The sequence below is a fragment of the Ambystoma mexicanum genome, chromosome 1q (genome assembly GCF_040938575.1).
Source record: "Ambystoma mexicanum isolate Mex_15411 chromosome 1q, UKY_AmexF1_1, whole genome shotgun sequence".
NCBI lineage: Eukaryota > Metazoa > Chordata > Amphibia > Caudata > Ambystomatidae > Ambystoma > Ambystoma mexicanum.
Window position 1 is genome coordinate 1,138,421,195 of NC_090922.1, and position 12,198 is coordinate 1,138,433,392.

The window sequence follows — 12,198 nt, forward strand, 5'->3', positions numbered from 1 at the left end:
TTCTGAAGATCCCAGATTTCGACAAAATGTGGAATACATATTCCACCTACTCTTTGAAAGTGAACTAGCAACTTTATGTTACGGGTTGCACACATATTAAAATCAGGATCACACTTTCAAAATATGACAGCTACACAATGATTACAAAAAGTTCAACAAAAAGATGAGGTTTTACATGCAAATCTTACAAATCTATTAGTGAATATGCGTGGTACTAAAGAGTACTGGTTTCAACGTCATGGAGATATACGTTGTATGATCAGAAACCTTGGCCCACCCACTTGGTTTGTTACATTAAGTTGTGCAGAATATCCATGGGAAGATTTACATGCTTTCCTACGCATATCAAAAGAAAACAAAACAAACATAGATATACTAACACCTGGAGAACTTTGTTCTCAGGATCCTGTTAATTTTTGAAGATATTTTCACCATCGCTTCATTGCTATGCTACATTTTATTTGTAATAAAACTGTTCCTCCCCTTGGAGAAGTGCAACACTTCTTTTGGAGAAAAGAATACCAAGCCAGAGGAGCACCACATGTCCACATGCTTTTATGGATTAAAGATGCTCCTAAATTTGGTCAAGACAGTTTATTGAAAAATATGTCACTTGTGAAATTCCATCAGAATCCACAAATAGTGATCTTCATGCAAAAATTGTACAAGTCCAAAGACACAAATGTGGCAAATACTGTCATCGCAAATACAAAAACAAAGGGAAATACTACACCAAATGCCGATTTGGTTTCCCTAGACCAATTACAAATACAGGTCAAGTGAACAACCTCATGTCTTCAGTTAGACATAGTGTTAAAGGTAAGTCACCTAAAAATACATGTTACATAAAAAGAACAGAAGAAGAAAAATATATCAATGATTACAATGCAATCATTGCCCACTTATGGAATGCAAACATAGATGTGCAGTACATTGCAGACAATTCTATTGCAGTTGCACGATATGTCACAGCATACTTAACCAAATCAGAAAAGACAGAGCTCCAAGACCTCTGGAATGACCTGTCATCAGATAAAACAGTGTCTCAGAAATTATACAGCTTGGGCATACAAATGCTGTCCCATAGAGAATGTGGATCCTATGAAGCAGCTGATCGATTAACTGGTACTGCATTGTATGATAAATCTGAAAATATAGTATGACTAAGTCTTGGTCCAGCTAAATCTAGAAAAACAATTCTAAAATCATACGAAGATATAGAAACAATAGCCAAACATTATCCCAACAGCCAAGACATTTTAAAAACAATTTATTGGACAAATACTACCCAAACAGGAGTACCACTTTGGAAACCATGTGTCTATACCACATAGCCCAAAACTACACATACAAAAATAATATAAAACCTGATGAACAAAACCGTAAATACAAAGTGACAAACTGTGAAGGCAGCTTAGTAAAACTCACCAAACCAAATTTAATTAATCATATCAAATTGTCATTAAAGACTCCTTGACATAAAAATTATATTACATGTCCCTGCTACAACTCTTTAAACCATGGAGAAAAGAAGAAGAAATACTAGATAACTATGACTCTTATGAAGACGCTTTCAAAGCAAATGAAAGCAGTATAACTGATGTAAACTTTGCACAGTACAAAACAATGTTGCACAATGAACAGCAACACGAAGAAGAACTCCAGGCCCAACTAGATAAGGACACTCCTGACAGTAGTCAACCTTCTGTCACAGGAAGCCAAGAACCACTGGGATACCCACTAATAACAAATGAGGCAGAATTAGCTATGATAGAAGTAGAAAACACCATGTGTCAGTATGAAGATAAAGAAGCCTTAACTATACTACAATCAAAGCTAAACAATGAGCAACGTAGCATTTTTCAAGAAGTAACAAAATAAATTGCACATGGTGTACAACATGAAAACAAAGAATGCACCTGTCAAAATTACAAACCTATACTATTGTATGTCAGTGGTGAAGCTGGTTCTGGCAAAACATTCCTAATCAAAATCATCAGTAAGTTCCTTCAACAATTGACAAACAACAAACTGTCAGCTGTTGTCACTGCCCCCACATGTTTAGCTGCCTACAACATAGGTGGTGTCACTTTACACCGATTACTACTCCTGCCAGTAGAACACAAAAACAAATTAGATTATTACAAACTTGCTGCAGAAGCTGCAATGGAACTACGCAGAGTATTGAAGCAAATGAAAATGCTACTAATAGATGAAGTGAGCATGGTGTCCAACCTAATGTTGGCTTTGATTCACCTCAGATTACAAGAAGTACTCAAAACAAACTATGAAGAGCTCTTTGCAGGAAAACACATTATTGTTTTCCGAGATCTTCTTCAATTGACACCAGTAAAAGATGAGCCTATTTTTAAAACATTAGGACACAAACTCTGCCGTAAAACTGTTGGCAGCATTGGAAATGTCAACCTTTGTCAACATTTCCAATACAGAGAATTAACAGAAATATGAAAACATGCGCCAATCTGCAGATCTCACTTATGCCAACATCTTAAAAAGTATCAGAGTTGGTATACTTTCTAAAGAAACAGAAGCAATATTGAAAACCCAGCACATTCATGCACTTTATGGTGATAATGCATGTGCTACAGATGTTATGGAACAATTAGCCCACAAAAATATCAATTGTATGGCCTTAATGCCAACTCTTGCAAGCTGTTTCAAATTCAATGAAATAATGTTAAGTAAAGAAATGCAACCAATAATGGAAATTAGCGCCACAGACAAACTAGATGTACATGGAATGACACTGCCCATGTGTGACCAAGCCACAACAAGACCAAATAGTTTAGAAAAATTAATCTCAAACACAGCTGGCTTGGAAAAGCTATTAAAATTATCCTTAAATTGCAGAGTAATGCTGAAACGTAACCTTGACGTGGACCAAGGACTAGTTAATGGAGAACTGGGTACAGTTGTTGGCGTTCAAACATACCCACGTGACAACAAAATTCAGTTGGTCAATATTCTCTTTGACAAACTTTCATAAGTAAAAAGAATAGGACGCTTAACAGCTCGATTCCTTCTCTTCAAGACATGTATGTACGGAGAGAACAATTTTCTCTAACTCTTGCATACACAGTCACCATTCATAAATCACAAGGTCTTACCCTAGACAAAGCAATGATAGACATTGGTAACACAGTCTTTAAAGAAGGCATGCGCTACGTAGCACTATCACGCTTATGTACACTTGGCGGTCTATTTCTAATTGTCACACCGTGCGCTCGCTCGCGGGCACCACTTACCTGTCCTAGGGTCCCGGGTCCACGGCCGCAGCAGTCCCCTCCTTCTCGGAGGCTGTACCCGCGGTGGCGTCTTTCCCCACGCGGACCCGCGGTCCGGATAGGCTCCGTGGACGCCGCCATCTTGCGAGGATCTGCGCATGCGCGGATCGTCAGTATCCGACGTCCCGCGCATGCGCAGTGTCGCGACATGCGTTCCAAGCCTCGCTTTGATGCCGGGCTTTAAAAGAGCACCGCATACACAGGGACAACGCGTCTCAACACGGTTGTTACTGTGTATGCGCTGCTGGAGCCCTGGCATCCGTGCCTCAGCCTCTCCAGTTCCTTGCTCTGCCTTATCCTGCCTTGTCCAGCCTCTCCTCCTTGTCCTCTCCCTGCTCCTTAGTCCTCCTATCCCTTGCTTCCCAGTTCTACTTGGTCCTTGCCTGCCTCCTGGTTAAGGGTAAGGGGAGGTCCTGTCTGGGTTCCTGGATTGCTTCCCTTCTGCTAGGATAGTAGGATTCCCCTGTCTGTTCTGCTTGTCCTTGCAGACATTCCTCCTTTACCTGTCTTGTGCCCTACCGGTACCTGTGCCTTGCTGCCTTCTTGGATGTTCCGGAGTTCAGCTTCCACTATTATCGGTGTCTTCATCAAGCCTTCTCTGCCAGTGGAAACACTGTCCCGACGTCACGTAAATACTGAGAAGTGCCACCCGTGGCGTTGGGAGTTGGTTCAGTGCCATCCTGTCATATATCGTCAGGAGGGTATTGGGCTAATTTCTCGCGCTACCCATTCATCGGCAATAGATTCTCCGACAGACTGGCAACCTCAACTCCACGGTCTCCAGGAAGAAAAGGTAACCAGCGATCTCGTGTAGACTCGTTTAACAGATTGAGATGCCTTTCCTTCAGTCTCGACATGGACGACATTCAGGAACTACGTGAAGAAATGCGTGCCATGCGTCTTGAAATGACCACCCTCCGCCAGGAGAACGACACCCTTCGACAAGCGATGGGCCGGAGTTTGGCTAACCCCTCACAACCAGCTACACCACCTGAGAACTCCATGGCTTACACTACTCCGATGAAGTATGATGGTGACCCGCGTCGAGTGGCAAAGTTCTGTACACACTGTCGGATCCATTTCCAGTTCAGGTCAAGTCATTTTGGTCAAGACAAGACCAAGATCGGGTGTATCCTTGGAAACCTAACCGGCAATGCACTTGCTTGGGCCGCACCTTTGGTCTCTACCAACAGTCCCCTGTTGGGTGATTTCGCTGCTTTCAAGAAAGCCTTTTTGGATGTCTTTAAACCGCTCAATTTAGCAGCCATGGCCCAGAATCAATTAATGGAGATCAAATAAGGATCAGGTGACATAATCCACTACATCAGTCGGCTTCGACAATTAGCAACCGATTCACAATGGCCCGAAATCACTCAGAAAACCTTGTTTCGTCGGGGACTACGAGAAGAGTACAAAGACGAATTGCTGCACATCCCGGAGCCAGAAACGTTGCCTGCATTGGTGGAACAAGTCTTACGCATTGACCACAGGTTAGCTGAACGACGGTGTGAACGTCGCAGATCTGACAGGTATCACCCGGTCCTTCCGGTACAGAACCCCGGACCAGCTGTCTCTACCGATGTGGGCCCAGAACCCATGCAGTTGGGTGCCATCCGAGGCCCGTTGTCCAAGGCCGAAAAGAAAAGAAGACGACAGCAAAACATGTGCTTGTATTGTGGTGGTTCTGGCCATTTTCTAGGCACCTGTCCACTACGCCCTCTGAAGAAACAGGAAAACTAACAGGCCCGTTGTTTGAGGCGAAGGCAGCAGCGGGCCGCCTCTCTGAATCTGACCTTCCTCCTATGAACCCGGTGCCCTAGTTGATCCTGAAAGTCGGTGTTGCCTGGCTAGGGAAGTGTATGAAAACCTGGGCCCTTCTGGATTGTGGAGCATCCGGCAACTACATCGATGCCTCATTCGCGATTGCCAATGGGATCCGTTTACATTACAAAGAACGACCAACAGTGGTCGAGGTGATCGATGGTTCTGCTTTGTCTTCTGGTCCAGTCTGCCAACAGTCCGATCCCTTGTGGCTTTCTGTGGAAGGGCATCTCGAACAGATTTCGTTGGATGTCATCAAGTCTCCCTCTTTTCCGGTGATGCTGGGCTTACCTTGGCTGTTATATCACAATCCTCAGGTCGACTGGACCGCTCGTTCCCTGGTGTTCTCTTCGACGCGTTGTCCTCGGGACTGTGGACTTCAAGAAACCTTTCCTGCAATTTTGGAGTCCCTCAATCCTGCTGACGTATCTGCCCGTTTATGTGCCACTCAGTTGGTACCTCAGGAATATGCCGGATACCACAAGGCGTTCTCCAAGCCTGAGGACATACCATTACCGCCCCACCGGCACTTTGATTGTTCCATTGACATCCTGCCCGATGCGGTCATTCCCCACGGCAAGATCTATTCGTTGACTCAACTCGAGAAAGGCGTCCTACAGGAGTACATTAAGGATTGCCTCAACAAGGGCTACATAGTGCCGTCCAAGTCCCCCGCAGGATTCCCGTTATTCTTCGTCAAGAAGAAAGAGGGCACTTTGCGCCCTTGTATCGACTATCGTCAACTAAATGAGATCACAAGGAAAGACAGGTACCCATTACCACTCATCCGGGACATCATCGAATCCCTGAAATCCACACAAATCTTCACCAAGCTGGATCTAAGAGGGGCCTATCACCTGGTGCGGATTAGGAAGGGAGATGAGTGGAAGACGGCCTTCAAAACACCTATTGGTCACTACGAGTACAGGGTGATGCCGTTTGGACTCTGCAACGCCCCGGCCGTCTTCCAGCGGTTCATGGACGATGTCTTTTCGGACCTTATTGGAATATCTGTATGGGTATACCTTGATGACATCCTGGTTTTTCTGACACTCGTACTGCACACGTTGCGCATGTTCAGGAAGTTCTCCGTAGACTAACAGCTAACGGCCTGTATGCCAAGGTAGAAAAATGTCAATTTCATATTGAAAGCATGGAATTTCTGGGCTATGTGATCAGCAGCACGGGAGTGCAGATGGATCCCGCGAAACTGCAAGCTATACGAGAATGGAAACCGCCACAAGGCGTGAAGTCACTTCAAAGGTTCTTGGGCTTCGCCAACTTTTATCGACGCTTCATTCCACGCTTTTCTCAACTTGCCAACAGCCTAACCCGCCTGACCAGTACCAAGGTGCCGTTTCTCTGGGACACGCAGGCCGAGGAGGCATTTCTGGAATTGAAAAAATCCTTCATGTCGGCTCCTGTTCTTAGACATCCAGATGATGAAAAGCCGTTTGTGGTTGAAACAGACGCTTCGGACTACGCAATTGGTGCGGTCTTACTACAGCAAGATTCAGTCACAGGAACAGAGCACCCGGTGGCTTACTACTCACGGAAATTGTCAGCGAGCGAGAGAAACTATGCGGTGATTGAATAGGAATTACTGGCTATGAAAGCAGCTCTCGAGGAGTGGCGACATCACTTGCTAGGTGGGAGGTACCCGGTGGTGGTTCGCACAGATCACCGTAATCTACAGTTCCTGCGCTCTTTGCAATGCAGAACCTCCCGTCATGCTCGTTGGGCCTTTTTCTTTTCGCAGTTTGATTTCACCGTCACGTACATTCCTTGTTCCCAGAATAAGAAGGCTGATGCCCTGTCTCGGTCTCTGGAAAACAACGTTGAAGGTGCCAAGGAACCGGAGCCTCTCATAGCGTCAAAGCATTTTCTATCGATGGTGACTCCCCAGCTCCAACAGTTGATAGAAGCCACACGAACGGATCCCTCAAGATCACAGATACTACAACGCTCTGACATCAGAGAACGTGACGGCTTGTTGTTCTTTAAGGATCGTCTGTACGTTCCCACCTTGGAGCTCCAGAAGATCGTTCTACAGAATTGCCATGATTCCGTCGACTGTGGTCACTGTGGGGTCCGCACAACACAAGAACTGGTTGCACGGCAGTACTGGTGGCCTGGATGGGCCACGCTGGTAAAGCACTACGTGGATTCCTGCCCTGTATGTGCCCAGACCAAGATTCCTCCCAAAAGGCCCATTGGTCTCCTGAAACCCACGCCTACGCCTCCGTACCCTTGGCATACCATCACCACGGATTTCATCGTTGACCTGCCCATGTCTGGTGGTTTCACGTGTATAATGGTGGTGGTGGACTGCTTCACCAAGACTGCTCATTTCTTGCCCTTCCCTAAACTGCCCACTGCCTCCCAGATGGCACAACGTTTTCTACACGAGGTGTATCGTCTTCATGGTCTTCCGGAGAAGATTCTATCGGACCGGGTATCTCAATACATCTCATCTTTTGGGGACCAATTGTGTCGGCATTTGGACATTCAGCGAGCCCTGAGTTCCGGCTATCATCCACAGACCAATGGGCAGACGGAGCGCACCAATCAAACCCTTGAGCAATACCTACGTTGTTATGCCAATGCCACTCAAGACAACTGGTCGGAATGGTTGGACACCGCGGAAGCGGCTTACAACAATGCTGTTCATTCTGCTACCGGACTCAGCCCCTTTTTCTGCTCTACCGGTCTTCACCCCAGACTGCTGCCAGTTCGTCCTACATCTTCCAGTGCCGTACCATCTGCATATGCCCTGGTATCCCTGATCCACAATCAACATCGCCTGGCGGCCGGTACCTTGGCAGTGGCACAAGCACGTATGAAGGAACAGGCTGACAAGAGATGGAGCCCTGAGCCTGTCCTTCATGTTGGGGACAGGGTATGGCTGTCCTCCAAGAATCTACCGGTACGCAATTTACCAGTGAAACTGGCTCCCCGCTTTTTTGGTCCCTTTCGCATCCTTGGGCGTGTTTCTTCTGTTGCCTTTTGTTTGTCTCTGCCTCGTTCTTGGAGGGTCCATCCTGTCTTTCATGTCTCTCTTTTGAAGCCCTATGTGCCCGATGTTATGGGTCGCACCTGTTCCCGTCCTGCCCCGGTTTTGGTTCGGGGGTCCCTGAGTTTGAGGTGCAGGAGATATGTGATTCACGGATTTGGCGGGCTGCTCTGCCGCTCCTGGTCAGCTGGAAAGGTTATCCTGCTTGTGACCGCACTTGGGAACCGCGCTCCTTCGTGCATGCACCGCACCTTGTTCGGGACTTCTATCTCCGCTACCCTTGGAAACCCGGTGCTCCGGGGTTGTCCGGGAGGGGGTATGGTGTCACACCGCGCGCTCGCTCGCGGGCGCAACTTACCTGTCCTAGGGTCCCGGGTCCACGGCCGCAGCGGTCTCCTCCTTCATGGAGGCTGTACCCGCGGTGGTGTCTTTCCCCACGCCGACCCGCGGTCCGGATAGGCTCCGTGAACGCCGACATCTTGCGAGGATCTGCGCATGCGCGGATCATCAGTATCCGACGTCCCGCGCATGCGCAGTGTCGCAACATGCATTCCAAGCCTCGCTTTGATGCCGGGCTTTAAAAGAGCACCGCATACACAGGGACAACGCGTCTCAACACGGTTGTTAATGTGTATGCGCTGCTGGAGTCCTGGCGTCCGTGCCTCAGCCTCTCCAGTTCCTTGCTCTGCCTTATCCTGCCTTGTCCAGCCTCTCCTCCTTGACCTCTCCCTGCTCCTTAGTCCTCCTACCCCTTGCTTCCCAGTTCTACTTGGTCCTTGCCTGCCTCCTGGTTAAGGGTAAGGGGAGGTCCTGTCTGGGTTCCTGGATTGCTTCCCTTCTGCTAGGATAGTAGGATTCCCCTGTCTGTTCTGCTTGTCCTTGCAGACCTTCCTCCTTTACCTGTCTTGTGCCCTGCCGGTACCTGTGCCTTGCTGCCTTCTTGGATGTTCCGGAGTTCAGCTTCCACTATTATCGGTGTCTTCATCAAGCCTTCTCTGCCAGTGGAAACTCTGTCCCGACGTCACGTAAATACTGAGAAGTGCCACCCGTGGCGTTGGGAGTTGGTTCAGTGCCATCCTGTCATATATCGTCAGGAGGGTATTGGGCCAATTTCTCGCGCTAACCATTCATCGGCAATAGATACTCCGACAGACTGGCAACCTCAACTCCACGGTCTCCAGGAAGAAAAGGTAACCAGCGATCTTGTGAAGACTCGTTTAACACTAATCAACTTTGATGCAAGTAAAATAAATGCTGATATTCCTTGCATTTTAGAATACTTAGACTTCGTTCACTATACACTCCCCATCTAAACACATATTCTGTTCCACAAAAAGTAAAACATTATAAAAGAAAAATAAATCAAACAGAAAAGCAACAGGATGTCACTGCAAATCCTCCAAAGAGAGTAAAAGAAAGTAATACTTAATCAAGTGCCACAAGCAAAAAAGAATCAATTAGGGAAAGTAAACCAGGTACTTCTTCAAAGAAGGAAGACAAACTCCAAAAAAAGCAGTCAGATACAGAACTACCTGGTCCATTTAAACTCTCAAATATAGTTGGTGTAAGTTGCTACGCAAATGTAGCAATGAATATTCTATTTCAATTGCCACCAATTGTTGAGAACATTTACTTACACAGTACAGACCCATTGTGTTTGCAAATGTTAGTACTTCACAGAAATGCAGCAAACAATCCTGACAACACGTATAGTGTTTATGGAATAAGACAACAATTGGACTACTGTGCTAGAATGGTGAAATTCACTATAAACTCACAGGAAGATCCACAGGAATTTCTAATGTACTTATTATTAGTACTGGAAAACAAAAACAAAATGCAAACCATGGTAGATTATGTTCGACCTGCAATTCAGATAATCACTCCACGTTAGTAATACAAACACATAGTAAATACATAATACTAATGCTTCTACGTTACAATGCAGATGGTACCAAAAACAAGTGCAAGCTGACTGGATTCACACATGGTCAAATATCACTTGGTAGGAAAACCTTCACAACAATAGGTTTAATCTGCCACGCAGGAGCCACAACCAATTCAGGACACTACACTGCATATATAAAAAAGAAATGTGGATGGTTTGAATGTAATGATAGTACCATTACTCTAAAGCAGAGATTACCAGAAAACTTACAAACGCTTATTTAATGTTCTTAAAACCAACATTTGATAACTAAACTGTACTTACACCTTAAGTACACTTGTAGTAAAAAAATATAAACTGTCACAATATTCCAAAAGCTATCTAACTGCCCAAAGATGCTACAACAACTAATCAGATAAATTAATACCACTCAAATAGAGAACAAAATAGACAGTTAGAATACGCCAATTGTTATCTAACGGTCCCAAAATTTGGAAATATCCAAACAGATAAATCAATACCACGAAATTATATAAAAAAATAAACAGTTAGAATATGCCTACTGGTATCTAACTGCTCCAAAATGTTACAATATCCAAACAAATACCTAATATCTTACTGCTCCCAAAAAGTAGAACAATCCTGTATAAAGCATTAGCCAGAAACAACAAGTAAACACTGAAAACAAACAAACAAATAAACTGTAGCATAACAGAAAAAGTTTTTTTTTATCCACCATGGATTTTTTTCTCCCACAGATCCAATGATTTTAGCAACAAACACAGAAACTGAACAAATTGCACAGCACTCTGGTTTGTCATCTACTAAATATGAGGGTAAAAAAAAGAAGAAAATGTTCATTGTAAAATGTAATAAGTCTTTATAAAATACTAATACTAACATGCTATTTTCTTTTATCAAAGAAATGAACAAGAAAAACATGGACTCCCGTTACTAAACCAAATACTAAGTATAACATGATAAATACAACCATCACAGCATATCACACCCATACTGGCTTATAACATTGTTCATTATAAATGTGTTTTTGACCCAAAATTATAAGCCACTATGAGTGTGATATGCTGCAGTGGTTGTGGCCAGGGTATAGAATGTTGGGTGCCTGGCCCAGGCTCCCAACATTCTATACCCTGGCCACAACCACCGCAGCATATCACACCCATAGATTCAAGCATTGCAACCATTTTAATGTCCGCGGACACAAGGAAGTTCCTAGAACACATTCAACTTGCCAGAGGACGATACGGACAGCGTCCTCAGGACACCCCAATTTTCTTTATGTATGAACATTTCAGGACACCACAAGTGTTCTTAGAACACTTTCAGCTTGCCAACGAACAATACAGACAACGTCTTCAGGACACCCCCTGCGAACATTCCAGGACCCCATGAGTGTTCTTAGAACACTTTCAACTTGGAACCGAAACCATTCTGTTTATTTACGAACATTTCAGAACAGTCGTGTTGTCCGCAGACAAATCGAACACAACAAAAGCGTCTAGCATATTAAAAAAATACAACATTGTACCTATCTCATACTCCCACACCCTCCCCAAACAGTCTTACAAACCAACACACTCCACTAAATACAATTTTTAAACCAAGTTTCACCTCGCTGTCCGCGGTGGTCCGCGAATGCAAGATGTCGGGGTGCCACCAAAAATCTGACGCCCTCCACACCCCACGCCGTCCAATCAGCGAACACGTCGGATGTCCGCGGACATCGCACAAGCCGCTCGGCTAATCAGGGCACTGTCCACGGAGTGAACCAGGAAGTCCGTCCACGGAGCGAACGGAGAGATCAATAATTTTTTTGCCTTACATTTTGGTAATTTTAAAAAAAAACGACTGGACGGATTTACACCAAATTTGCAAAAGGACGCTTTCGGGACCAAGTCTATGGGAAAAAAACAAAAGTTTTGGGACCCCCCCTATAACTTTGCCCCCCCTGGACCAAACCTCTCAGAGTGGGCCATATACTTTTTATTGCAAAGTTTGGTGAGTATTCGTCCAGAGGGAGTGAAGTTATAAGCCACCCAAAAAATGCTCTTCCTATGGAAACACCAACTTAACCATAACTACATGGACGCTACCGCGTCCATGTAATATATCTATATATATATATATATTACATGGCCACGGCAGTGGCC